Genomic DNA, 23210 nt, shown 5'->3' on the forward strand with positions numbered 1-23210 from the left:
TTCATGAAGTTGGAAATAGTGAACAGGAATTGACAAGATGAGGAGTTTGAATTGATTGTCAAAATCCTTGGAATTTTTAAAATGGGAGTCTATCCAGAAATATGAAAAACTGCAAAAAAGTTTCATTCTCCTTTGTTACATTTTACAGAGATACATGTCAGCTCAAAAACAACAGCATGAGGTTATTTCAAATGAGTTCTCAGGATGCAAAGGAATGGTTTGTTGGGTGGTGATGGAATGTCTGATGCATATGAGAGAGAGAAAATAGTCTTTGTGTCACAATACAATGAATCCCACTGTGCTAACCATGGGAACCACACATTCTCATTCATTACTAAATCTGTTCAGAAAATCTTTTTCAGCATCTTACAAAGCCTGTATTTACAAATGAATCGGAATCTATGCATTCTCTTTACAACATATGTTCTACATTTCTAAAGGTTAGTGTCCACCATCTAGCTCATTTACAGTAGACTCAGCACAGAGAAATGTGCTTTATAGCGTACCATCCAAAAACAAATATAACTATAGTGTTATAAAGTATTAAACTATTTCCATTGTTTGAAAAAAAACCTTTGCTACATCTCTTGTTACTGCATGTAAGCTGTCATTATGGTGTCTGGGTTAATGGGGTCTCAGTTACCTGGCAGTGGTTTGAACAGGTTTTATGCTGTCTCAGAATACATCTGCATACCATCTTCAGTATTTCATATAAGCAAACAAAGACCTATCTGAGCATTGTCAGCCACAAGCAAGACTTCCCTGTGGCCAAACATTTTAATTCCAATACCCATTCCCATTCCCACATGTCCACAAGACCATAAGATGTAGGAACAGAATTAGGCCATTCAGCCCATTGAATCTGCTCCGCTGTTCCATCATAGCTGATCCCAGATCCCACTCAACCCCATACACTTGCCTTCCCGCCATATCCTTTGATGCCCTGACCAATCAGGAAACGATCAACTTCTGCCTTAAATACATGCCGGACTTGACCTCTACCACAGTCTGTGGCAGAGCATTCCACAGATATATGACTCTCTGGCTAAAAAAATTCCTCCTTACCTCTGTTCTAAAGGGTCACCCATCAATTTTGAAGCTGTGCCCTCTAGTTCTGGATACCCTCACTCCAGAAACATCCTCTCCACATCCATCCTCTCTAGTCCTTTCAACATTCAGTAGGTTTCAATGAGATCCCCCCGTATTCTTCTAAATTCCAGTGAGTACAGGCTCAAAGCTGCCAAACACTACTCATACGTTAACCCCTTCATTCTGGGAATCATCCTCGTAAATTTCCTCTGGACTCTCTCCAAGGTCAGCACATCCCTTCTGAGATACGGGGCCAAAAACTGTTCACGATACTTTAAGTGCAGCCTGACTAGTATCTTATAAAGGCTCAGCATTATCTCCTTGCTTTTATATTCTATTCCCCTTGAAATAAATACAACATTGCATTTGCCTTCCATTTGTCAACCCAGGGCCTCCTCTTGTGCCAAGAGAAGGCCATCCTCAGGGCAGAGAAGCAACACCTTATATTCCGTCTGGGTACCCTCTAACCTGATGGTGTGAATATCAATTTCTCTTTCCAATGAACAAATTTCCCTCCCCTCTTCCTCTATCCTGAACTCTGACCTTTCACCTCCTCTCACCTGCCTATTACTTCTCCCTGGGTCCCCTCCTCCTACCCTTTCTCCTATGGTCCACTCTCTTCTCCCATCAGATTCATTCTTCTCCAGCCCTTGACCTTTCCCACCTACCTGGCTTCACCTATTATCTTCCTGCTAGCCTCCTTTCCTTGTCCCCACTTTTTTATTCTGGCAACTGCTCCCTTCCATCTCAGTCTTGAAGAAGAGTCTCGACCCAAGAAGGCAGTTGTTTACTCTTTTCCATAGATGCGGCTCGACCTGCTGAGTTCCTCCAGCCTTTTGTATGTGTTGCATTGTCAGAACACATCACACTTATGTAGCCAAATAACAATCCCCATTTGACACCCAAAAGTGTAGACTTCTGTTTGGAGCAAGAAAATATTCCCCTCTATTCTGTTTTCAAAAGTATAGGGTGTTGCAAAGAACTCCCTAAAACACCATGCTCTTATATACTAAAAGTGCAATTCAATTGCAGAGTTGTTGATTTCAGACCCCACCAATGTGTCACCAGGCTATGAGCCTGGTTTGTCAAAATGCTGCTTACTAATGTTGAAAATTGAATCTGAACATTGCAGACTTGTGATTGCAGTGATTACCTTGTCATAGAGCCAACTCCTTATACTTTTACACAGAACTTTGGCTGTAGGTCAATCCACATTACTTATATGACTTTTTATTTAACTGTGTACTGCTTCTAAGAAGAATGTCACAAATATTTTTAATTGTGGTTGAACTTTACTGAACTTGTAAAACTTGAACGTATAATTGCTGTGTTCTTATATTTTGTCAAAATAGTTATAATTGTTGCTGTCTTGAAATATTGGACTTTTCAAATGTGGTTGCTGTTCCTGGGGGGAAAAAAAATCTTCCTTCTGGATTAGTTGTTGCCCAGACTGGTTTACCACCTTGTGACTCTTTGGCAGCTTGTGATAGCAACAGCATTACAATAGTAGTACACATTTTGCACATAATTATACCTCTGCTAGATGGTGCAACATCAAATAAATTCACAAGTGTGCAGAAGTAATTTCTTGTTTCCAAGCACCACAGGGTCACAACCCAGACATTGGCTGGAACAGCATGATGAAAGGTGTGAACCAAATAAGACAAAAGGTGTACTTTATCCTTTCAAAAATTCCAAGATTCCCAGTTCACTTGGAAATTTGCTACTATTTTGAAAAAGCTAAATGCACACTTACAAAATACCTCACGTGCAAAATATTGTTTCCTAGGTAGATATCTATATAAAAAAGGCATCAAAGTGAAATTGGGAAGTGTAATCAAAAACCAGAACAAACAGAAGATCTTCTTAGAAGATATTCAAAGAATACATTGAGCAGCTCTCTGTTGCTTCTGGGTAGAGATGAAGTGTAACTGAAAGGGGTGTACAATGCCTCATCCTTTTCTGGAGTTTAGATAATCAGGCACTAATCTTGACTGATTAGCGTGGGTGATTGATATTTACAAATGTATTAGGAAACTTTGATCTATGAAAGGGTTTTATGTCATAGAGTTGTACAGAATGGAAAAAGTTGGCCATGCCAACCAAAATGCCAACAAAGCTAATTCCAGTTTCCTTCATTTAGTCCATATCCATTTTTCTTTAAGTTCAGTTCAGGTTTAATTGTCATTCAACCATACATGAATACCCATGAATCCAGCCAAACAAAACAGCATTACTCTGAGGCCAAGGTGCAAAACACAGTACCAACAGTCATACTCAGCACAAAGCACATATCAGATAGAAGTAAAATACATTCTTTTTCTATCCATGTACCCATCTAAATGCTTCTTAAATATTGTGATTATACTTGCCTCCGCCACCTTTTCTGAAAACTTGTTCCAGGTGACCACCATTCTCTTATCTCCCTTAAATATTTTCTTCTTCTTTTAAATGTCCTCTTGCTTTAGACTTCCACACCCTTGTTAAAAGACTGACTAGCACTGCCCCTCATTATTTTTATATACGTCTATGAGGTTAGTCATCAGCCTCCTGCATGTTAGTGAGAACAATTCCAGCCTGTCCAATACCTTGGACTGAAACTTCCCACTTCAGACACAATCCTGGTAAATCTCTGCAGTACTTTCTCATACCATCACATCCCTTCTATTTTGTGACGACCAGAAAGGCACACAATATTGCAAAAGTATCCTAACCAATATCTTGCACAAATGCAACATGATGTTCTCACTCCAATACTCAATACCTCTGCCTATGAAGGCAAACAAAATATGTTATCCACCTGCATGACAATTTTCAAGGAGTTATGAATTTGCACCCCAAGGTCCCTCTATAAAAAACACTTCTAAGATTCCTGACATTTAGTGTACAAGTTTGGCCACTATTAGATGACCCAGAATGCATTTCATCACACTTGTCTGGATTAGATTCCATCTGCCACTCTCTGCCAAGTTTGTCTTTGCCCATAAGTATCCTTAAGCCACATGACAAACAGCAAAGGACCCAGAGTTATTCCCAGCAGTACAACACTGGTTACAAATTTCAAGTCAGAAAAATAACCCTCAACCTCTTATCGCTAAGTCAGTTGTGCACCATTTTGTCAAAATACATTGGATCTCATGTACACAAACTTTCTGAACCAGCATACCATATGGGACCTTCTCAAAAACCTTGCTCAGCTCCATGTATTATCACAACTACCACCTTGTCTTTGTTTTTCCTTGTGGTCTCCTCAGATAATTTTAATCAGATTTGTGAGGCAGGAACAGTATGTTGAAGCCATGTAGACTCCTCCTACAAGCAAGAGGAAATCTGCAGATGCTGGAAATCCAAGAAACACACACAAATTACTGGAGGAACTCAGCAGGCTAGGCAGCATCTATGGAAAAAAGTATAGTTGACGTTTCAGTTCGAGACCTTTCAACTTATCGTTTTGAAGATGGGTCTCTTTTCCATAGATGCTGTGTGGCCTGCTGAGTTCCTCCAGCATTTTGTACATGTTGCTTGGACTCCTCCGAACCAATCGCTGCCTGTCCAGGTAATCATAAATCCCATCTCAAATTATTTATTTTCCTGTTGATTTAAGGCTGGCTGGCCTTCAATCTCCTGGCTTATCCCTACCACCCTTCTTAAATACAGGAGCAACATTAACAGTCTTTCAGTACCTCACCAAGTTGATACAAAAATCTCCAGAGCCCCAGAAATCTCCTCCCTTGATTTTGAGTCAAAATCAAAGTTGAGTTTATATCAAATGTGCAGGTGTACGCTTGGCAGATTCAAAAAAAATTACTTGCAGCAGCATCACATTCATCACATACACATAGCATCATAACACCCTGGGATAGATTTAATCAGGCACGAGGAATTTGTCCACATTAATGTGCATCAGTATCTCTAATCCAGCCTCTGTCCTGATATGCACATGTTCCAGGCTTTCAGGAAGCACCTTCTGACTCATCAGCCTTCCTCCTAGTAATTACTGAAATGAAGTCCTCATTCGGGATAGAAAAAAGGATGTTTCCCATGGTGGGGGAGTCTAGGACAAGAGGGCACAGCCTTAGGATGGGGGGGGGGGGGTCCATTTAAAACAGAGACACAGAGAAATTTTTTCAGTTTGAAGGTGCTGAATTTGTTACCACATGCAGCTGTGGAGGCTAGGTCATTGGGTATACTTAAGGCAGAGATTGATAGGTTCTTGATTGGACATGGCATCAAAGGTTATGGGGAGACAACTGGGGAGTGGGGCTGAGGAGGGGAGAAAAGGATCAGCCACGATTGAATGGTGGAGCAGACTCAATGGGCCAAATGGCCTAATTCTGCTCCTCTGTTTTATGGTCTTATTTATCCCCTGGCTTCACACAAAGACTGAGACTCTTACCCTAGAGATCCTGCTTTTCAGTTTTCTACCTAACTCCCTAAATTCCTTTTGAGTGCAGGCAGCTTGCCACTCATGGAAGTTTCTGGCCCAAAGAAACTAATTTTGAAAGCAGGGTTTTCTGTTCATGCACAAGAGTATGTCCCATTTAGTGTCTGCGACTGGAATCTAACCTCCATTCGAACAGCCTGATTGGTGCTATTTAGGGCAAAATTTGAGTTTGCTTTAATCCTTAATTTAGTTTCTGGCCAGCGCTGATCTCTCAACTAATATAATTGCCACAGATTATCTTGTTATTTTACAAATTGTTTGTTATAAAAATTGCTTGTTATAAATCCTTAACGAGTGTAAATTGTTTCACCCTTCAGGAATAATTCATTAACTATAAAGTTCTGGGTAACTTCAGGTAGTGAAGGACGATTACAATTTATATTTTTTCTCACCCAGAGTTCTAGAGGAACTCAGCAGCTCAGCCAGCATTTATGGAAAAGAGCAAACAATTGAGGTTTTGGGCTGAGACCCTTCTTCAGGACTGATAAGGAGGGGGGGAAGATGCCACAATAAGAAAGTGGAGAGACTGGAAGGAGGCAGCTGCAAGGTGATAGGTGAATCTAAGTGGGTGGAAAGGTCAAAGGCTGGAGAAGAAGGAATCTGATAGGAGAGGAGAGTGGAGTATAGGAGAAAGGGAAGGAAGAGGGGACCCAGGGGAGTTGGCAGCTGAGAAGAGGTAAAAGGTCAGAGTGGAAAATAGAGGAAGGGTCTCGGCCCGAAACATTAACTGTTTACTCTTTTCCAAAGATGCTGCCTGACCTGCTGATTTCCTCCAGCAATACAATCCAAAGAAAGGATTGCTTTGGATTTCCAGCATCTGCAGATTTTCTCGTGTTTGTAAATATTTTATCCATTCTTTTCTCTACATTTTTTCTTTCTTTCCTGTTGTGTCACTAAATATTGCAACTAACCTGAGCTGCTTTCATTGTCATTTAAAATAAGCTGTCCATTTTTGAGATTGCAGAACTGAACGAATTATTTTATTAAGAGCACTGACATTGTTTGGTACTTTCAGTTCAGCAATCTGGATCTTCTCAAAAAAAAACATTTACTCCAAGTCATAAAGCAATGCAGAAAAATGATAGTGAGTAGTCAGCAATAATATTCATATGCAGAATCATCTACATTGCATGAAAGTACTGTTTATTTACTGATATTTATGAATTATTTGTTTTAAATATTTCCACATACTTCTATCCCCTTCACCCCTGTACAATATTTGATGCTCTTCCTTATTAAAGACACAGTCAAACATCCATTGGCGTGTTAACAAAAGTTAACTAAGATGAACTGTTACTTGTAGGAGAACACTTCACTTGCTTGACTTGATGTTGATTCATATGTCACGTGCATACAGTCTCCTTTGACCACATTAAAGATTAGCAGAAACGCTTCATAAAAACTTGGCGGACAGTACCTTGGAGTCTCTCTGAGGAGAGATAACACGAGAATGAGAAGGAGACTGAATGGGATCGAGCTTTACTTTAAGACTTTACCGGCAATAATCACAAGACAGATGAGAAAGGCCACGCAATGTTTCTTAGCTCATCCATCAAGAAAGACCTATATGGCTCTGCCCTGATATCCAACTGGTTTATAGACAATTCTGTGATCTTTTGCCACTACTACTCAACCCAAGTGTCCACATCAGTTATTGATCTCACTCTGCATGAAGAACTACTTCCTGACTCAATGCCAAAGCTATGTCCTACTGGTTTAAAACTGTACTCCTTTGTCCTAATGGGCAGGTCCACTTTGAAGTAATGAGCCAGATTTTTCCAGAAAGGAAAACTAATTTTTATTCACTTGTAAGTTATGGGTGTTATTGTTAAGGTCGGCATTTAGTGCCTGTCCTTAAAATGCCTAAGAAACTGGTTTTGATGCAACTTCCCAATCCATTAGTGTCCATATGATGAAAGTATATCCCATTTTCCTGCTAGGAAGAGAGTACAACAGTTTTGACCTGCAGTGATGAAGGAACACATAAGTCAGAGCAGAACGTGAAGCTAGTGGTTTTCCCTTGCACCTGCTCCTCTTGTCCTTGGATGATACAGGTTGCCGGTTTGGGAGGTGCCTCAAAGACTAGCTGAAGCTCATTTTATTGATGCCATGCGTTAGAGCTCTAGTCTGCCAAGTCAGAAGTGGATGAATTTAGCATGAGGTGAATGAGATACAAATTAAATAGACTCTTTTATCCTGGATGTTGTCGCTCCTGTTGTGTATTATTTGAGCTGCACACATCCAAACAGATGTGCAGAGTATTCCATATCGCCCCCAATTTATTACCATGTGGATGTCAAGAAGGATTTGTAGGATTACTCAGACTGCTCACTCTTTTTGGCAATAAACATTCAGAAGGAAATTAAAGAATTTCTTTTCATCCATAAAGTGGTTGAAATCTGGAATGAACTGCATGACAAATTTGTGGAGGCTGGTGTTTTCAGACATTTAAGGAGTATTTAGATGAGCACTTTAAACACTATGGCATGGATACATAAGACCTCGGCACCATGCAAAGGGCTTATTATGGGAAAATACCTGATGGCTAGGATGAACACAGTGGGCTGAATGGCCTATTTCTGTACTGTATGGCTCTTTGACTTCAGGACTGCCCTAACTTACTTGTATAGCAAAATCTTGAAGTGCTAATGTTTAGCATCAGCAGCCAAAACCATCTTCCTTCAATGCAATGTGTCAAGCCTCTGCAGAGTTTCCCTCTTGATTTTTTTTTTGGCTTCTGTGTTATATTGCCTCTTGATACCACTGCTGGTCCAAGGGTAATCAACTCACTTCTGAAATTCAGTTTACTTTCTTCCTTCTTTGGATTAAACATTTGATGAGGTCTAGAGCCAATTGGCCTTGGCAAACTTCAAACGGGTAACAGTGAATAAGTTATTCATGAGTAAGTGCCTCTTGATAATGCTGTCCATAATTTCCTCCTTTACTTTGCTGCTAATTTAAAATAGGCTGATAGGTTTTATATGGCTGGATGAGATTTGTCCTTTTTAACTTAAGACATGCTCAAGCAATTTTCCACATCCAGAAACCAAAATTGTAGCTGTACAAAAAAGGTTTGTATAAAGCACGGCTATTTCTGGAGTGAAAATCTTCAACACTGCAGAAAAGATGTGGTCGGGGCTTTATAATTTGCTCTGCCTGGTGCATAATGCTATTTCATGAGTTCACATGTTAAGAATTAAGTTGACTGATGACTCTTTCTGAAGTACAGTTGCAAATGCCTCATGCATGCCTTCTGCACTTACATGCTGAACTCCTGTGTCATTCAGGATACAGGAAGAATCATACAGCACAGAAACAGATGCCTTGGCACATGGAGTCACGCCAACCATCAAGCACCCATTTACACAAATTCCAATTTATTTTCCTCACATTCCTGTCAACTCACCCCAGATTTAACCATATGCTTGAGGTGCAGTCTCCATCCATTAATTCATTATTGTCCATTACAGTTAATCAGATTGATTTGATCATATTTGATGTGAACAGTTTTGGGCCCCTCATCTTAGAAAAGACGTGCTGTCATTGGAGAGGGTCCAGAGGACGTTCACAAGGATGATTCCAGGAATGAAAGGGTTATCACACGAGGAATGTTTGATGGCTCTGGGTCTGTACTCACTGGAATTCAGAAGGATGAGGGAGGATCTCATTGAAACCTTTCAAATATTGAAAGGCTTAGACAGAAGAGATGTGGAAAGGATGTTTCCCATGGTGGGAGAGACTAGGATATGAGGGCATAGCCTCAGGATAGAGGAGTGCCCTTTCAAAACAGAGATATGGAGAAATTTCTTCAGTCAAAGGGTGGTGAATTTGTCAAATTTGTTGCCACATGCAGTTGTGAAGGCTGGATCGTTGGGTGTGTTTAAGGCAGAAATTGATAGATCCTTGATTGGACATGGCATCAAAGCTCACGGGGAGAAGGCCAGGAACTGGGGTTGAGGAAGAAGAAAAAAAGGATCAGCCATGACTGAATGGCAGAGCAGATTCAATGGGCTAGATGGCCTAATTCTCCTATGTCTTATGGTCTTATATTTGGGTATAAGATCATTTTGTCCACAAAGCTAATGGAAGTTTGGGCTGCTAACAGAGCAGAAGTATACCCCAAATCATGCTGAACAGGACAGACAGCGCATTTCTTTTCTCAGGGGGACCTAGGATAGAAAAATAGCTGAGCCAGATGGTGAATCAGTTTGGGCGAAATCCACATCACACAAAGAGCATCCCCGAAAAGAATTCAAATATTATAATTGTTCACGGTTTGGGTAGTTGAAGTTGATTCGTAATGTATTCACCCTGCTCAACCAGGTTGTAATATATAAATCTATTAGATATGGGAGCAGAATTAGGCCATTTGGCCCATCAGGTCTGCTCCAGCATTCAATCATAGCTGATCCATTTCCCTCTCAGCCCCAATCTCCTGCCTTCTCATGGTATCCATTCATACCATCACTAATCATAAACCTATCAAAATCTGCCTTAAGTATACACAATGACTTGGCCTCCACAGCCACCTGTGGAGGTTCACCACTCACTGGCTAATGAAATACCTCCTCAGCTCCGTACAAAAAGGACGCCCCTCTATTCTGAGGTTCTGCTCTCTGGTCTTAAACTCCCCACCATAGAAACCATCTTCTCACACATCCATTCTATCGAAGTACTTCAACATTCGATAGGCTTCAATGAGGTCACCCCTCCTTCTGAATTCCAGTGAATACAAGTCCAGAGCCATCAAACACTCTTCATATTGCAAGCCTTTCAATCCTGGAATCATTTTTGTGAACCTCCTTTGATCCATCTCCAATGTCAGCATATCATTCCTTTGATAAAGGGCCCGAAACTGCTCACAATACTCCAAGTGAGGCCTCACCAGTGTTTTATCAAGCCTCAACAGTACATCCTTGCTTTTATATTCTAGTCCTCTTGAAATGAATGCGAACATCACATTTGCCTTCCTCACCACTGACTCAACCTGCAAATTAACCTTTTGGGAATCCTGCACAAGGGCTTCCAAGTCCCTTTGCACCTTAGATTTTTAATTTGACTCAAAGTGAACTTCAACCTCTTCTGGTCTCCAAGTCTAACTACTTTCACTGTTATAAACACCACCAATCCCCATCCCTTCAGATATGCTCCTAAAATCATCTCCGTGTTTTCTCATCTCTGGATTTAGCTGTCCTAGTCCCTTCCATCTATCTTTCCTCATTCTATGCTCCACAAACCTAAGGTCATCCAAAGCTTTGCTCTTCCCTAATTCAAATCAATGCACCTTCACACATCACAGATGCTGGCATTACAATGGTGATTTTCTAATTTAATACAAATTCTATAATTTAACAGTCACTTTTCTCCGGAGGCACCTTTACAACATTATTCATTAATCTTCTCTCGTTTCTCAATGCAAGATCTAAAATAACCTGTTCTCAAAATACCAACCTAGAAATTCCAGGAATTCTCCCTCTACATTGTTAGTATTATTCTGATTTTCCGAGAGCATCTAAAGATTAAAGCCCATCATAATTTCATCTATGTTCGTTATTTATACTGTGCCATACATTTCAGCTACTGCTCCAAGGCCACCAAAGTTTTCTGGCTCTGTTGCTTCTTCAATTTCCACGGCTTGTTTCTAATTCTATAAAATGACTTATCAAGCCAAAGTTTGTTCTAACTACAATAACAATGTCATCCCCCATGAACAATATCACCTCCTTCTCCTGTCTTCTATTACCCTGCAGCCATGTTAATGTAGTAACAAATGACATTGTACCCGTTTATGAATACACTTGCATCATTAATTCAGCCACGTTATTGTGGATGCAGAGTACACTTAAGTAGAATGCCTTTAAATGAGCCTTTTAGCATTTTTCCATACTCTGACCTGATTGTGCTTGCCTGTATCTCTGCTGCCCAGTTATCTTGTTAATTACAATTCTAAACTCCATTTCCAGCTTGGTTTCTTACTCTCTTGTTTCTTCTCTAAACTTCCCAAATTTCTGCCAAACTCTCGCTAAAAATATTAGCATCCACTAATTCCCCAGCCCCTGTGAGAACATTGGCTTTACTGATGTATTTTAAGACAGTTTTCCCACAAGTTTATTCTATGCAGAGGAAAGAAGACATGCCACATACTTTCACACAAAGGCAAAATATAGTCCAATCTACTGACAAATGCAATGTAAAAAAAATCAAACAATCTAGTTCTGACCTCAACAAATGATATAATTAGATTTTACCAGGTGGCACAGAAAAAAAAACACAATACAGGGGCCAATACTAAAAACAAATCAACCTTACAACAAAGCAAAGAATCTCTTTGATCTAACAACAGAATAATTGATGTGCAGAAATAAACCAAGGATGGTCAGGGCCTTGCTTTCTCTTGAGCAAATGAATTGGATGAATGCACTAATTCAAAAATCGAATGCAGTGGATAATGCGGGTGCTGTGATGGAGACCGGTTTCCATAACTGATGTACAGAACAATGGAAGTCTTTATCTTCTTCTCCTTTGAATGTAATTTTATTCTAGTTAGATGAGGGAGGTGTTTGATGATAAACACAATGGACAGCATTGAACATCAAATCCTTTCTCTGAAAGCCTGCTTCATTTCTGTCATATTCCAGGAGATAATATTCATTGGAATTGTCGTGAAATAGAATTGGAACCCAATTTAGGTCACAACCACCTACAGTATTTCTATTTACTGGGAATACCTTCATCATACAGAGATACGAGGAAAGTCAGGAGTCTGGGCAGATTTTGAAGACCCTGCATACTGAACCTAGTGTGGGAACTGTTATAAGGCTAGTGCAGTTAGGTCTGGATAGTTTAGACTTGACTCTTGAACAGGGAAAGGCATGAGGTTGATAGGAGGTTTTGCTTTTGACAAAGCCTCATATAGAACAACAAAAGTAAATGGGGTGAACATGCCATCTGAGGTGTTTTTGTGTGGTGAGGCTATCACATGCATTCTAAATAACAGAGGCAGTGTGCTATAACAGAGAATAATGATTGAGAAACCAAATGGTGAAGTCATGTTTAAACATAGAAACTGAGAAAACCTACAGCATAATACAGGCCCTTCAGACCACAAAGTTGTGCTGAACATGTCCCTACCTCAGAAATTATTAGGCTTACCCATAGCTCTCTATTTTTCTAAGCTCCATGTACCTATCCAAAAGTCTCTTAAAAGACCCTATCGTATCCGCCTCCACCACTGTTGCCGGAAGCCCATTCCACGCACTCACCACTCTCTGAGTAAAAAACTTACCCCTGACATCTCCTCTGTACCTACTCTCCAGTACCTTAAACCCGTGTCCTCTTGTGGTAACCATTTCAGCCCTGGGAAAAAGCCTCTGACTATCCACACGATCAATGCCTCTCATCATCTTATATACCTCTATCAGGTCACCTCTCATCCTCTGTCGTTCCAAGGAGAAAAGGCCGAGTTCACTCATTCTATCTTCATAAGGCATGCTCCGCAATCCAGGCAACATCCTTATAAATCTCTTTGTAAATGGTGCAACATTACCTCTTGGCTCCTAAATTCAATTCCACGATTGATGAAGGCCAATACACCATACACCTTCTTAACCACAGAGTCAACCTGTGCAGCTGCTTTGAGCATCCTATGGACTCGGACCCCAAGATCCTTCTGATCCTCCACACTGCCAAGAGTCTTACTATTAATACTATATTCTGCCATCATATTTGACCTACCAAAATGAACCACTTCACACTTATTTGGGTTGAACTCAATCTGCCACCTCTCATCCCAGTTTTGCATTCTATCAATGTCCCGCTATAACCTCTGACAGCCCTCCACACCATCCACAACACCCCAAACCTTTGTGTCATCAGCAAACTTACTGACTTAGATGTTTCTGCGGTCCCTCCACATTTAATCAGAAATCAAGCCAACAACTGGACGGCCAATGTGAAGAAGAAGTTCTGTGAATATTCACATCCTCAGTGATAAAGAAGTTGAACACTTGCCTGCAAATGACAAGACTGAAGTTGTTTACAACAACCTTCAGCCAGAAGTGTTGAATGGAGCATCCATCCCAGTCTTCTCCTGACAACTTCACCATCACAGGAGCTAGCATTTAGCCAATTTGATTCATTCCACATGTTAACAAATAACAGCTGAATGCAGCAAAGGCTATTGGCCCAGCAGCACTGAAGAAACAGCTGCACCATCAGCCAAGCGATAACAGTGTAGTTATAACACGGACATCTGCCTGATAATTTGAAAAAATGTCAAGTTATGACCTTTCTAGAAAAGGCAGCACAAATCCAATCTGAACCACTCTTGCCCCATCAATCTACCTCTTATCATTAACAAAATCATGGCAGATAGACCAAATAGTGGCATCAAGCACATAACACATATTTACCAATGCACTATCCTAATCCAAATATGAAAAAAGAGCAGAATTACTGAGATGGGGCAACAGTTATAGACTTGACTTTTAACTGATTGTGGTATCAGGCAACCTTACTAATTTGCATTGGAATTAGTTTATTATTATACATGTATTGAGATACTGTGAAATGCTTCAGGCATAATGTTCATACAGGTCAGATCATTACACAGTGCATTTGGATAGAACAAGGTAAAATGACAACATTGCAGAATAAAGTATAAATCTAGACAGAAAGTGTAGTACTGGTAAACAATAAGGTGCAAGATCATAACCAAGCAGATTGTGAGGTCAAGAGTGCAATTTATTGTACTTGGGAACTGTTTAATACTCTTGCAATAATGATGTAGAAACTGTCCTTGAAACTTGGTGGTATGTGCTTTCAGGTATTTGTATTTTCTGCCTAATACAAAAGAGGAGATACAAAGAAACACAATTAACTCAATGAAAAACTGCACACAACACGACAGACAACCTATGTGCGAAAGACAACAGATTATGCAAGTACAAAAAGAAAAAAAAACAAATAATAGTAATAAATAAATAAGCAATAAATATCCAGAACTTCAGATGAAGGGTCCTTTAAAGTGAGTCTCTAGGATGTGGAACAGTTCAGTGTTGAGGTGAGTGTAGTTGAGTGAAGTCATCTAATTAAAGAGCCTGATAGTTAACAGGTAATAACTGTTTCTGAACCTGGTGGTGTGGGGCCTGAGGCTCCTGTACCTGCTTCCAGATGGCAGTGGTGATCCTTGATGATGGATGCTGCTTTCCTGTGACAGCACTCCTTGTAGATATGTGATAGACTGGGCTGTATCAATTACTTTTTGTTGGCTTTTCTGTGAAAGGGCATCAGTGTTTCCATACTAGGCTGTGATGCAACCAGTAAAGTGTACTCTCCACCACACACCTATAGAAATTTGTCAAAGTTTTGGATGGTATGCCAAAACTTCACAAACTTCCCTGTGCCTTCTTTGTAATGGCACTTACATGCTGCACTGAAGAAATATCCGTTGAAATGGTAAGGCCGATAAATTGAAAGCTGCTGACCCATCAACCGCTATAATTGAAGCCTGCTTGAAGCAGGTGGATAGCACACTGCTGAAGTGAGAGGTTAAAGATCCCTGTGAACACTCCAGCCAACTGATCAACATAGGTTTTAGTACTTGGCCAGGAATGGGCCGGATGCTTTTCATGGGTTCACCATCCTGAAGGCTGCTCGCATATTGGCCTCAGAGACTGAAATCACAGAATCATCAGGGACTGTGGGAGTTTGGGATGGTTCCTCCATGTTCTAAAGGTCAAAGTGAGTGTAGAAGACATTCAGCTCATCTGGAAGCAAAGCTCTGCTGTCACCTAGGTCACTTGATTTAACTTTATAAGAGGTGATAGTATTCAAGCCCTGCCACAGCTGTCGAGCACCCTTAGTTGATTCAAGTTTAGTCTGGAATTGTCACTTGAGATGACAATAATTCCAGAGACTGTACCTGGACCCTTTGTAATTTTCTTGATCACCAGATTTGAATGCCTCTGATCTGGCCCTCAGCAGACTGGGGATCTCATGATTCATCCAGGTCTTCAGGTTGGAGAAGACTCTGAATGAGTTTCTGGTGACACATTCTTCTACAGCTGTTTTAATAAAATCTATTATAACCATGGTGTTTTCATTCAGATTCAAATTGCTATAGTTTGGTCCATGGGCTCAGAAGTCAGAGCCAGTATATCTGACCACCTGTTCTGTTCCTGAACTTATCTAAGAGTCCAGCAGCAGGAAATGTTCCTTGCTGGTATTTTATGGAGTAAATCTTACTTGCCACTCTCAGTCCATGCCAGAATTATTGCAGTAATATGCTTAAGTTTCTTTGTGAAGATTGTTGAAACTTATGACCTAAAGGTGTATGAGCGGCAGGTAGATGAGAATGGCATCAGCTCCAGGTTTCCCCCTTCCATTCACCACTCTTACAGATGCTACACTGTTATCACCACTGAAATTCCTGATGCAATGGGAGTATCTTCAGTAGACAGACTTGAGCTTCTACAAGTTAATATCCAGTCTTCCATGCAATGCTCAGCATGATGGGCATCAATCCAATTAAGAAGTTCAAAAAATTCCCCATTTTTGTTTTTATTTCAGATTTTAACAAGATAGCTTACATTTACAATCAAGCCTTTTCTGAAATAATTCAATTCTTCCAAATTATGTTTTTGACTATTATTAGGTAGAGCATTGTCAAGTCTGCAAAAGTACTTGCCAACAAATTGTGAGCTATCCACCCCGCCTAGGAATTGTTAACATTTGCTGAGACCTTGATACACTTCGCTGAACACATTGATTCCAGATGCATTAGTCTTTGATGCTGTCAACCTTCTAAATGTAAAAATATTAATCCTCTGCAGTGCATGGTAAATGTTTACATTGAAAAAATGATGAAAGGATATGTCAAATTAACGGAATAGATTTCCTTCCCAACCATGCCTTTAGGCTTTAAAACCTAATGGAGTGACATACTGTAGATATCTGGGATAAAGTCCTTTTAGTACTTTGTTTGCTACTTAGCATCTCTGACCTTTTATACACAAAGTGTAATCTGAGTAACATTAACAATTTTCCATATTATATTTTAGTATAAAAGATACAATTAATAATAATGGAATTTTATTAATCCTACAAGAAGAATCAATTTTCTAAATGGCACAAAGTTCCTTAGGTCAAGTCCCTTTCTGTCTAGAGCTAACTAACATCAATAGAAAAGTTTCCATGCACCTTGCATGGTTCCAGAGACCATATTAGAGACTACAGCACCAAACCAGGCTCACAACCACTCTTGCTGCTGTTTGTTTCTCCAACTGAAATTACTAATCTGTTTTTTTTCCAATTATCTCCATATTTTAAAATTTCCAGCCTTATATTCCTTTTAATGTTGCATTATTCTGATTCCAGACTTTTTAAAGCTTTGCTGCACGTTATCCTTTTCTACTTCCAGCTATCATAGAAACATAGAAAACCTACAGCACAATACAGGCCGTTCAGCCCACAAAGTTGTGCCACACATGTCCCTACCTTAGAAATTATTAGGCTTACCCATAGCCCTCTATTTTTCTAAGCTCTTATGTACCTATCCGAAAGCCTCTTAAAAGACCCTATCGTATCCGCCTCCACCACCGTTGCCAGCAGCCCATTCCATGCATTCACCACTCTCTGAGTAAAAAAACTTATCCCTGACATCTCTTCTGAACCTACTCTCCCGCACCTTAAACCTGTGTCCTCTTGTGGCAACCATTTCAGCCCTAGGAAAAAGCCTCTGACTATCCACATGATCAATGCCTCTCATCATTTTATACACCTCTATCAGCTCACCTCTCATCCTCCGTCGCTCCAAGGAGAAAAGGCTGAGTTCACTCAATCTGTCTTCATAAGGCATGCTCCCCAATCCAGGCAACATCCTTGCAAATCTCCTCTGCATCCTTTCTATGGCTTCCACATCCTTCCTGTAGTGAGGCGACCAGAACTGAGCACAGTACTCCAAGGGTCTGACCAGGGTCCTATATAGCTGCAACATTACCTCTTGGCTCCTGAATTCAATTCCACAATTGATGAAGGCCAATACACCATATGCCTTCTTAGATGCAGAGTCAACCTGCGCAGCTGTTTTGAGTGTCCTATGGACTCAGACCCCAAGATCTCTCTGATCCTCCACACTCTAAGAGTCTTACCATTAATACTATATTCTGCCATCATATTTGACCTACCAGAATGAACTACTTCACACTTATCTGGGTTGAACTCCATATGCCACTTTTCAGCCCAGATTTGTATCCTATTAATGTCCCGCTGTAACCTCTGACACCTCTCCACACTATCCACAACACCTCCAATCTTTGTGTCATCAGCAAACTTACTAACCCATCCCTCCACTTCCTCATCCAGGTTATTTATAAAAATCACAAAGAGTAAGGGTCCCAGAACAGATCCCCGAGGCACACCACTGGTCACTCTTGCAGAATATGACCCGTCTACAACCACTCTTTGCCTTCTGTGGGCAAGCCAATTCTGGATCCACAAAGCAATGTCCCTTTGGATCCCATGCCTCCTTACTTTCTCAATAAGCCTTGCATGGGGTACCTTATCAAATGCCTTGCTGAAATCCATATACACTACATCTACTGCTCTTCCTTCATCAAAGTGTTTATTCACATCCTCAAAAAATTCAATCAGGCTCCTAAGGCATGACCTGCCCTTGACAAAGCCAAGCTGACTATTCCTAATCATATTATAGCTCTCCAAATGTTCATAAATCCTGCCTGTCAGGATCTTCTCCATCAACTTACCAACCACTGAAGTAAGAGCTTCATCATAGTTTCACCATTCTCTTCCAGCCCACTATCCACTTTTAATAGCCTCTCAAAAAGGCTCCCTCTTTGGCCAACCTTCTGAAATCCTCAGTGTAATGTATGGATCTATTTCTTTTAGAGCAATGATCCCTCCCCCCCCCCCTTAGCACTATGTATTGATCTGTCGACTGCGTATGCACTGTTGTCTATGCATGCACATTGCTCTCTCTCTCATTATGTGAATACACCAGTTAAGGCCATCTCCCATGTGCGTGCTTTTATTCAATTGATACGTAGTTGTGCACAGACACAAGAAATCAGCGACGAGTACAAACCTGAATGTCAGAGAATATTATGAACTGCACTGACAGTTACGGGACGAAAAAGCAAAAGTTAAACAGCACGAGAAAGCCAAAGGATGTGTGAATAATAGTGAAAAAGGTGCTGAATTTAAAGTGAAAATAATGTGCCAATGACTTCATTTAGGAAAAGTGCCGAACTTGATGGCACTAATCAAGGCTGGGAGTCATCTATCGTGAGGGTTGAACTGTACTGTAACACGAACAACATGGAGCATAAAAAGAAAGCCCCGATGCTTCTTAGCTCAATGAGCTCAAGAGCTTACAGTGTCTTACACAACTTAATGAGCTCAAGAGCTTACAGTCTCATACACAACTTAGAAACCCCTGCAAAGCCAGCAAACAAGGCATTCAATGAAATTGTTACAATCTTTCAAAATCACCTGAGCCCTAAACTGCTGGTAATAGCTGAGAGATTTAGATTTTACAAAAGGAACCGGTCAAAAGATGAAAGCCTTTCTGAATACATTGCAGAACTGCGCAAACTTTTCCTGTACTGTGACTTTAGAGATGGAGTTTCTGATGCATTAAGGGACAGGCTTGTATGTGGCTTGCATAGTCAAAGCACTCAGCAGAGGCTACTGGCAGAAAGAGACCTAACCTTAGAATAGGTGTTAAATATTGCAATATCATTAGAAACTGCAGCAAAAGATGCAGCAGAACTATGGAAAAGGAGGATAGAATGTGAAATGCACAAAATGTCCGTGAATGGTGCAAAAAGCCAAAAATGTTATTGAAGTAGCAAATCCTCCCCTGATGCAAATGACTGTTGGTTGAAAGAAAAATTCAGCAGAAAGTGTCACAGACAAGGTCATAGAGAGAGTGAGCAAGGTAGTCAAAAAGCACAGCCAAGTGAAAAGTCTCAAACACAAAACTAAGCAGATGCATAAAGTTACTGAATGTAAAACAGAATCAGACAATATAGAGTCTGAGAAAGTGAACTGTCATGCCTAGAACTGCACAGTATAAATGAAGCAGATCACAAAATCTTCTGGATCACAAGTATAAAACTGAAGATGGAGCTGGATACAGGGTCAGCTTTGTCCATAATTCTAGAGGCTGACTACAACAGACTGTTCTCTAAGAAAACTATAAGAAAATACAATAGTGATTCTAAAGACTTACCCAGGCAAAACAGTGTCTCCCAAAGGCAAAGAGAAAGTAAATATGACATATGGAGGCCAAACACAACAGTTTAGAATTTTATGTATTGAAAAGTAGAGGGCCAGCACTTTTCAGACATGAATGTTGAGAGAAATCCAACTAGACTGGCGCTCAATCAAAGCACTCAGTGTGACATCAAAAGGCAACTGCAGCCCAAATGATAGCACTAACCAAAGGCTGTCACAGCTGCATAATGCTACTGGGAGGGTGCTTGAGAAGGGAGTAGATAAACAAATTGAAAACTTGGCCAAAATCTGTTTGGGATGCCAGGAAGTTAAAATACACCCCCACAGGCACTGTTACCCCCATTGGAGTGGCTGTCTTCACTGTGGCAAAGAGAACAGATTGACTTTGCTCAGCCATTCATGGACTCCCTGTTTCTGATTTCTGTGAATGCTCACTCAAAGTGACCAGAGGTTATTCCAATGAAGTCAAACACCTCAGCAAAGACTGTCTCTACCCTGAGGACTATCTTCATCATAAATGGCTTATCAGAACAAATTGTGAGTGACAACGAACTACAATCCATGTCAGAAGAATTCCAACTGTTCATGAAGTAAAATAGCATCAGACATTTCAAGTCAGATCTTCGCCGTGCAGCAACAAATGGGTTAGCTGAAAGGTTTATCCAAACCTTCAATGAGTCTATTAAAGCAATGGACATGGAGAACATTTCTTTACAGCACAAGGTGGACAACTTCCTTTTTGTCTATTGGAAATCTGTTCATGCGATGACAAATCAAATACCTGCAATGCTGTTCCTGAGCAGGAATCTATGATCTTGCATAGACCTCCTGAAACCAGACATACAAAGGGAAGTGCAGAATAAACAGTTCAACCAGTTGCCAAGTGAAGCAGCAAGATCCTTTGAGATTGGACAGGAAGTCCTAGGACAGGATTACCAAGAAGACAGGTGGACATCCGGTAGGATAGCTACAAGAACTGGACCACTGATGTACACAGAGGATGTTGGAGATCAGACATGGAGACATCACTTGGACCAGATAGTGGATTCTCAACGAATTGAACACACTTGAGTCGACTGCATGCAACAAGACGTTACAGTCATAGGACTTAACTCTCAGTGATGATATCACAGACAGCAATGTGATACGTGAAACCAAGAATGTTATTTTTGACAGGACACTACCAAACCTAATACCATTCCACAGGTCCAAAGGCACTATCCTGAAAGAAACAGAGTGCCACCCAAAAAACTGAACGTTTAGAACTGTGAAGTTATTTATAGACTGTTATTGTGAAAGCATGTGTACTTGGAATATGGATTTATGAAAGGGAAATTGAATGTTTTGCATGTATTCAGTTTTATGTTGCATTAATCTAAAGAGCTCCTAAAAATCCTACCTTGGCACCTCACCGTGGTATAGGAGTGACACTGGCCGAACATCAACAAAGTACAGTGGAGATTCGTTCTCTGGCAGGTCTAACCTAGCTGTGAAGGTGATGTTCCATTGGTATACTACTAGACTAGATCTAGTAGTAGGATCGTGGCTAGCTAAGTCAAGGAGATAAGTGTGCCTTTGCTACTTTGTAGGTTATGTCTCTTCAGGCAAAGGTTGCACCCAGTGAGGACGCTGGCAGCAGGGCGTCTGATCATGTCTGTGGCAGATGAATCCAAAAGGATCAATGGTACAGCCACCTCGGTGGCATGTGGAGGAACCAGAGTGCTGGTCAACAGATGGCATCACTGGACTAGTTAGATGTCACTGCGGGGCAGCTTCCTTATCCACTAAGTCTGTTACACTCCTGTGTACCACTTAGCATCAGATTTGGAAGCCCAGAGAGACTGTATGGTGGGGGCACAACACTGTCTGTCTTATTACTGTGCAAGGCGTGTTGGAGTGGAGTAACTCTCAGCACAGTCAACATCGAAATCGATGGACAGCCGGAGAAGAAGAACCTAAACAGGGAGGAAGGTAATGTATTTCTTTTAGAGTAATAACACCCCCCCACTTAACACTACATATTGATCTGCTGTCTGCTCATGCACTGTTGTCTACGCACGAACAATGTTCTCTCTTTCTCTCTCACTGCAATGTGAATACACCGGTTAAGGCCATCTCCCGCATGTCTGCTTTTATTTAATCAATATGTAATTGTGCACAGACACACCACTCAGTCTCTAGCTGCCATTATTTCTACACCTCAGTGTATAGATTGCTTATGTAAACATACGTTATCATTGCTGTTTTCAGCTTGGAAACTAGTTGTGCAAGTAGTCAATGACAATTTTCTTTAAGCTAATAGTTTTTGATAAAGAGGGAGAATTTCCTTGATAGCTACAAGCTAGAAACAACGGAGAAGGTGACTCTGATTAGATTCTGGCATTTGGGCGCCAAGAGAATATGAAACAAGTTTACCAAACCAAGCAGGAAAAATTGAGTTGTTTTTAAAAAAATAAGTTGCTAGTAAGTATATTTCCAGCTCAATTAAAAAGAGTTAATGGAGGACTTCTGTATTTCCTTTCTGGCAACCTGGGAGTATTCCTTTCTGAAGCTTTTTGGGCTCTATTTCAAAACCACACGAAATAAAATTACCTCTAGCCAAAACACTTTCCACCATTCTGAACAAAAGTTCCATTTGTAGATACTTCTTTAAGAAATGAATGAGCTCAAACATTAAAAAATAATTCATATGGTCTGTTAAACAGATGTGATCTACTTTTGCTGGATTGTTCCTAATCATCCTTTATTCCAATATCTGTAGGCTTTTAAAAAAGTTAATAAACCACTTACAGGACAGGTTTCTCCAACTAGGTAAAAAAATCAGATCACGATTACAGTGAATCTATTTTAAAATTGTTATTTTCTTAGACACATTCTGTATTTTTGTATGTGATGTCTTTATTATAATCCTATTTAGAAATGGAACAAGTGCACTAAGAAAATGCAAATGAACAGAAAAATTCAGTTTATCCAGTAGAGTTTCTAGTCATTTATAACCAAATACTTCATTTCACTGTGTCAGATAGTACGTATCTTTACAGAATAACTTCCGTGGAATACCATTGGCTATTCTCCATTCCCTATACTGAATACCTCCAATGTTATAGTTCAGCCAGTGCATTTGACCTGCTTCAACACAAACTCTGAACACAAGTAGGTTGAAGAGAGGGGCCAGATACAAAGAGTGAACAACCTTGAAGTTCACACAAAAGTGTGAGTGGGATATGACAGGGATCCAGTGTTATAACTAAAATTGTTAACAATATATATTAATCACTTACAGATTCATAGAGCTAACTATGGCAATCGAGATGCCCATCTACACTAATCCCCTTTGCCTACATTTGACCCATATCCCTCAAAATCTTTACTATCAATGCTCCTGTCAATAATGTCTTTTAAATGTTGTAATCTGCCTCTG

Source organism: Hemitrygon akajei, chromosome 12, assembly GCF_048418815.1.
Source record: "Hemitrygon akajei chromosome 12, sHemAka1.3, whole genome shotgun sequence".
Lineage (NCBI taxonomy): Eukaryota > Metazoa > Chordata > Chondrichthyes > Myliobatiformes > Dasyatidae > Hemitrygon > Hemitrygon akajei.